Source organism: Zonotrichia albicollis, chromosome 7 (assembly GCF_047830755.1).
Source record: "Zonotrichia albicollis isolate bZonAlb1 chromosome 7, bZonAlb1.hap1, whole genome shotgun sequence".
Lineage (NCBI taxonomy): Eukaryota > Metazoa > Chordata > Aves > Passeriformes > Passerellidae > Zonotrichia > Zonotrichia albicollis.
In genome coordinates, this window is record NC_133825.1 from 3,177,456 (window position 1) to 3,184,913 (window position 7,458).

Sequence of the window (7,458 nt, forward strand, 5' to 3'; positions counted from 1 at the left end):
GAGCCAAGTTCCTTTTTTTTTTTTTTAGTTATGAGAGCTGGTTTAGAGTCAGAGATGATAATTTCTATCTGTGTGAAGATTTGTGGCTGTGTTGGAAGAAGAGCACAACACATTAATTGAACTTCTCTTTAACATTCCTCCCCAATATCCCATCCATCCCTGCCCTCTGGCAGTGGGAAGTGGCTCCCTGTGCCCTGGCCCTCCAGGCCCTTCTTTCATTTAGGACATTTCTGAGTGTCCACATGGAAGAAACTTTGTGGAGGGTAAAAAAGCACTGAGGAGCAGCTTTGGGTTTAGATCATAACTGAGCAACGTGTTTATCCTCTCCTTAACAACAAGGCAAATCTAATTACTTAATGCTTAACCAACGAATCAAAGCAAACCTTAATCCATGCCTTTTCTTTTGTGCAAATTAAGTGGGCATGTCATTATTTAAATATCCCACAAGATTCTGGAAAATTTGATTAAACCTGCTAAGAAAACCTTGTGAAATGCAGGAGAGGTGAAGGAAGAATTGCACTGCAATTGAGCATAAATAATTATTTTTATCAAATAGCATTGCTCAGTAATGATGTGTGTGATTATATTTCTTTTCTTCGTTGCTTGTTTTGTTGAGGTTTGTGTTTTTACTTCTGTAAGTGTCAGTCTCCTGCTGTCTGTTCGGGGGAGGTGCTGTGCAGTCAAATACTTTTTGAGTAAGGAAAAAAGGAACTTGTTTATTGCTGATAATCCAGCCAGACATCAAGGGAAGAAAATATCAAAGGGAAACTTATTAGTAGTCAGCCAATTTTGTTTGGAAATGAAAGATTTGGAAATTGCAGGCCAGTCTAAAAGGAAGCTGGAAAGCTGTTGTTCTCCCTGTAAAACATGGCCTTTTTCACTTGAAATGTGCATTTTGAGAGCCCCTGGCTGTTTGTCCTTGCACACTCGCCCTCTGTGGATTCCTGTGCCTTGCCACTGGGTAAATGATTAGCAATGGGAAAATGTTCACAAGAAATACTTTGGAATGTTAATTGTAAATCTAATTATTTCCTTCTAAAATGAACCTGAAGCAAATTTCTAGTAACTGTTATTAGGAGGAAAGAGAGGTGGGAGTATAAAGTGGCTGAAACTTGGGGTAGTTGAAAGGGGATCTGGTGATTTGGGCAGAAAGGAGACTTTCCACTGCAATTTCTAAGACATTTTGAAGGATAATTGAAAGGGAGATTTTGTTTCAGAATACTCCATAGCTTTATTTTAACTGTGTTCCATGGAGTCACACAATCATTTAGGTTGAAAAAGACTTTTGAGATCAGGATATTTTGCAGCTTATAATGGAGCAGCTCATGGGATCAGGTTGTGAAGCTGATGCATTTCTCCTCAGAAATAGTTTTAATTAAACTGTTCGAATTTTAGATCAAAAAATTTATTTGGAAAACTGAAGGAAATGCAGTTTTGGCTTCCTGTGTTTGACTGGGGGATGTGTGGGCAGCTCTTGTGTCAATCAGTGCTCATTTAGTGTGGGAGTACAGGTGGGTCAGAACTCACCTCCTCTGACACCCAGTTAAAAACCCAACACACAGAAAGCTCACAACACCCTTATCCCCCCAACAGCTCACACCTGATTTGAAGTTTTCAGCTCCTCTCTTTTTAAATTTAATTTTAAAATTGAAATATCTTGGAATTTATTGGCCAGTGTAATATTATTTCAGCAGAAAAGTGCAAGAAAAGAGTCCCAAAAGAACTCAGGCAAACTTTAAAGTTAGCAACAAAACTGAAAAATAAAAACTTCAAGCAATGCTTGCTACAAATTCTCTTGTTTTGCTACTAGTAATTTAGAGACTCGTTTGCTGTTTTCTAAAATACAGGAGAAACTACACAAGTAAGGGCTTGGCAAAACAGAAGTTCTGCCAAAGCATAAACAGTTGTGTGTTTGTATCCCTGTGTGTCTGCAAAACTGGGAGGTCAGGATCATCCTTCCTGTTTCAAGTGGGATGTAAAACTCACCCTGAATTTTTAGTGAATATCTGGAACTCTGTGCGTGTTGAAGGTGGATGTAAGAAATGCTGATGATCATGGGGAGGAATAAAGTTGTTCTAAACTGGGTTAGAAATTACTCCTTCCCACCCCCTTTTGGTGTTTGATATAAAAAAAGAATCTGGTAGAAGATCTCTTTGCTCATTCTGCCCCAACAAACCACAAGAAGAGAAGCTGTTTTTAACTAGATGACATACTTAGTAGTTGCCTTGCCAAAAAAACTTTTTCCTTTCAAACTGGAAATAGCTTTTTGTTCTGAAATAATGATCTTTATTATCTGCATCACTTTTTTTCTTTCCTCTGAAGCTGGTCCCTTCTTCGTGGAAGTTTATTTTTGTAAGGCTTTTCCAGATTTAGGAACTGCATTTGGTGACTCATAGGATTTTTTTTCCTTTGCTTTCTGCCAGGTAGGAGCAGCTGTGTACTTGGTAATTAGCTTACTCTGCCTTTGCTTAACCACTGTGCTCTCACTGTATTCTGGCTGAGGGGGAAAATGCTGCATTTTTCTCCTGTTTGTTTTTTGTGTTCAGTCTACAAAAGCCAGTTTCACCAAGCCCTTGAAACAGCCAGAATATTTAAACAGATCATTGAAGTAAAAGGAGGGCTGGAGAACTGCTGTAAATAATTCTTTTTTTTCCCCTCCCTCTGTGTTCACTTTCTCTGAACATGGTCATTCTGGACAGTATTGTAAGAGCACAGAGGCAACAAAAAGCAGATGGTTACTATAGTTTCAGTGAATGGAGCCAGTTTTACTTGGCTGAAGGTATTTTCTAATTTCTGTCCTCTTGCCTAACATTCATGAAAGGCCCTTCTGAGCGCATTGAAGTCCTGACTGTTTTCATATAACATTTGATGTCTTTTACCTATAAAAGCACAAGGACCATCTCTGATGTTTTTAAGTACATCCTTATGCCCAGGGTTTTATTGCCACTGTGGTTGACTCACATCTGTGGAGGAGCACAGCCACTTTCCTTATGCCTTGTCCAGAGGATCTGTGGCTGCCCCTGGATCCCTGGCAGTGCCCAAGGCCGGGCTGGATGGGGCTTGGAGCAGCCTGGGATAGTGGAAGGTGTCCCTGCCATGGCAGGGGGTGGCACTGGAGGGGCTTTAAGGTCCCCCCAACCCAGTCCATGGTTCTGGAATTCAGTGACAAGCACCTGTAACCATGGGCAGAGTTGGGTACACTTGAAATTCAGGAAAAAAAGAGCAGCCACAGCTTCCTTGTACCCAGCTAGGGCTGTGCTATGGGAAATTAATTGGGATCGCAGAGGAAGTGATTAGATGACATTTTCAGGAAGCTGCAGTATGTCTGTGGTCATCTAGTAGATGATGATGAGGATGAAGCTGTGTTATGATTAAATAGACACTTGAAAATGTGAACGTTTGCTGTTGTTTCATTAAATGAGCATCTGCTGCAGCCTTGTTATTTTAAAGCTCATTTTACAGTGCTTACATCTGAATTTTTATTGTGAATTGCATAAAGCAAACTTTTCTCCTTGTCTAAATGCGGCTTCTTATGTTGTGAGATCGTAATGGCCTTTGTGTGAAACTTGCTGTGTCCTGCCCTAAAGCTTTGTCAGGTCTGTGACAGCCGATTTGGTAGCTGTGAATAGCAGTGAACCCAGCTGAAATTCCTGTCACTTGAGGGGCTCAGGAGGAAGAATACTCAGCAACAGCCTCCCCTCCACCAGGATGAAGGATCTGCACAAATGTCTGCCAAGGAGAAATTGCAAGAGATGGCATTTGCAGTATCTGCAACATTTTATTTTGCTTGGTGTTTAATATTGAAGCCTGAAATGGGTAGAAGAGGTTTTGCAGAGCACAAGGGCTGACAGCAGCATCCCCAGGTGGGTCTGTGCATTTTGTCACTGCCAGATGCACATGGATGTGCTTAGTTCCTGTTCCTGGTGTTGTGGAGCAGAGTTTGACAGAAGTTATCTATTTTAGTGTGTGCACACAAGTGCAGATACCAGTGTTCAGGCAGAGGGCTGAAAATTACAGCTTAAATCTTTGATTTAAATTCCATGGAAGTTTCATGAAACTTGCATGACTTTCTGAGAGCACAATTGCAAAACACTCAAAAAACAAAGTCCAAGACAAGTTTTGTGGCTTAGGTTTGTTCAGTTCTTCTTTCCACACCCCCTGTGCTTGTTCTGAACCTGCCGTCAGGAGTTTGGCATCAGGGGAGACAAAGGTGGTATTTTACAAGGTCTCTGATTCTAAGGAGATGTGGCCAGTGGGGCTTTGGGGTTTGTTGTGTTTGTTTTCTTTTTTCTTTTCCCAACCCTTATCTCCCAGCTGCCTGATGGCAGGAATTTACTGCAGAGCTCTGACCTCTGCCCTGCTGGCCCAGGCACAACCTGGAGTAACACTTTAAACCCTGAGTGGCTCTGTAGTATTTGGCAGACTTGTGGAAAAGGATTTTTGTTCAGAAGTCATGCCAAAAAATATTTTTCAACTTTAAAAAAAACCATTTGTTATAAATTCAGGTGTTTTAATCAGAATTGGTGTTTACCATGGCATCACTGCAGTGATTCCTCTTTGCAATTGCTGAGGTTTCAGCTCATGGCTTGAGTTCTTAAGCCATGGGGAAGCAGAAACCCTTTGGCTGATATTTTTTAATTACTTTAGTAGCTGAGGAGTATTTGTATGTATCCACACAAATATATATATTTAATATATAAGAAAAGCAGCATTTGGTTGGAGTACTAAGCATCTGTTGTGCTTCAAATTCAATTAGCAACTCAACATCTTCATAAAAATACCCAGAACTGTTCACAGTTAATGAGTATTTAATTTTATTAAGGTGCACACTTGGGGTGTGTGTGGGCATGTGAATCCAGAAAACACTTGGAGTTTGCTAATTGTACACTACTCATACTGTATTAAAAATCAGATTTTAGTATTGCTCTGCACTGTGCATTGTGACTTTGGCATTTCTCAGGTGTTCATTTTGGCAGTATTGCTGTTTTCTGATCATTTTTTCAGTATTTGAATTGGCATGTAGAACTGAGTGAAGTAAACAATCCCAACTATTTTAAATTACAGTTATGATTTGTTTTTTAAGATTGGATGAAAATCAGCTTAAACCTCCTTTGTGCCAACACTGGAATAGCAAGTAAGAAAAGAATTGCCATTTAAAAAACAGTGACTGTGAAGAATCTGCAAGTGAATTGTTTTGATTAATTGGTACCACCTTGAGCTGATGGGACTTTATATTAAAATTTATTCCTTACTTTAGGGAACAGATTTTTCCTTGATAGGTGTTATTGTGACTGTAATAGTGTTTTTGCTTTAGAAAATCGTCAGTTTTGTTGTCTTGCATGCTCTCTGTAATATGCCAGCATAATTTGGCATGAATCCACCTGGATTTTTTTCTTATTTGATTGCTCTGTGAGAAAAGACAGAACAACTGGAATGGTGAAAAACATAGGAGAGATGATGTGAGCTGGGAGCTGGAGCAGGACAGGCAGAGCCTGTGAGGTTGATGGCTCCTCAGAGAGTCCCTGGTGATAAAAGGTTTGGAGGAGTGGCTGATCCCCTGAGGGCTGTGCCCCCTTCAGAGGGACCAGCACAGCCGGGGGAGATGGGCACAGAGGAACCTTTGGAAATGCCACAAAGGCAAATGCAGGTCCTGCCCCAGCAGAGGCTGGGGTGACCTGTGGGAATCAGCTCTGTGGAGAAGGGCTGGGGTGCTGGGTGTATGTGAATACATGGGGTGGAATTTTAGAAATCAGGTGTCCTGTTAGAGACTGAAGGCTTTGGTGAGCGACAAAGACACCAGAACAGTTGCAGCTATAAAAGCCAACAGAGAACAAATATTTTTGGTATAGAGAATGAGTGTTGAAGTCAAAGGCAGGATAGGAAATAATGTGAATTAGGGAACAGAGATGACCCTAGTGCTTTGTAGGTCTAAACCTACTCAGAGTTCAATTGTTGTCTTGAATTTTCCACCCACACCTTCCCCTATCTAAAAATTTGGCTTTAATAAATGCAGTTTATACCTCTGGCTAGAAGCCAGGTGGACACTTCTGAGAGAAACTGGTGCCAGGACAGGAAGATCCCACAAAGGGTTGCTATTTCCAGTTAAAAGGTTGGTTGGACTCAAACACTGAGGAGGCTTTACGCAATCTGTGGGGAGGGAAACAAATGATTCAACAGTGTTTCCAGTTAAGAAAGTTATTAACTATTCCTGGCCTTGTCCCTTCATCTTCAGGGAGCAGCTGTTCAAATCCAACCAGGCAAAACTTGAGCAGCTTATCTAAACCAGGTGGCATGAAAGGAACTTCGGTGTGCAGAAGAAAATAAGTTTCGTCTCTAGGCAAACAGATTGGTGCCGGGTTTATCTGTGGCTCTGTGCTCCTGTGGACCCCGAGAGCAGCCAGGTGCTGATAACTATCAAAGATAGCTGGGACCAGGTCAGGCAGCCTGTTCCTGACCCAAAATACAGCCTTTAGCCCAGATCAGAACACGAGATGGGATTTTGGAATCAGAGAGCTTGATCATTCTGCCTTGTACAGCAATCCTGAGATATTCAGAATTCCTGCTTTTACTGCTGAGTCTGATTCCCAGCAGGCTGGGGTCGGGTGGAGCAGGGGAAGTTCAGGGAATCATGACTCCAGTGCTGTTTGGGAATTCCTGTTCAACCCTGCCAGCCTGGACTGGAGCTGCACACCCCACTCCTCACATGCTGAAATGAATCAAAGTTGTTTAGTCTGCTTGAGTAACCAGCATTCCTGGGGTCAAATAAAAATTCTCTGTGAAGCAGATGGAGCAGTTCAGCCCTAATTGCCCCGCTTGCTTCAGATTTCCACAGCTCATATTTTTGTGTAACATCAGCTTTTGAAAAGTCAGAAAGAGAAAAGAAATTAATAGATAATAACTAAATTCATAAAAAATCAAGAGACTGAAATAACACAGTTTTATTCCTGCTACCCAGAAGGCAAAAGTTTATTAAGGATCTGCTAGAGCTTCAGCTGCTTTCCTACTTAGTCCTGCAGAGGATGTGTCCAAACCCTAAATATGTTAATATCCCGAAAGGGTGACACAGGGTTTTTCCTGTTGTTAAGACCTGGAAGACTTTGAGGTTTACAAATATAAGGGGGAGTAATTGCAAGGTGCTGTACTGTATTTATAGTGGACTTTTAAAAAGTAATAAAATTACAGATGGACCGTGATAGCAAAATAACTTGCTGCAGGAAAAATTTCTCAGGATACCTGGTTATTCTCAATATCTACTGCTGTCATTTAGTAGGGAAAGATGGACAACAAGCCATGTCTGAATAACAACATATTCATGTTGTGCTCTCTTCCTGAGTCTGCTCTCAAAAGATCTGGGATTGAAAACGATAAAGAAATTTTAAGAGCTGTTTCGGTTATTTCAGAGAAAGTTTAAAAGGGGGAAGGGATTGGGGTGATAAGGAGGCTGTCATTACCTATCAT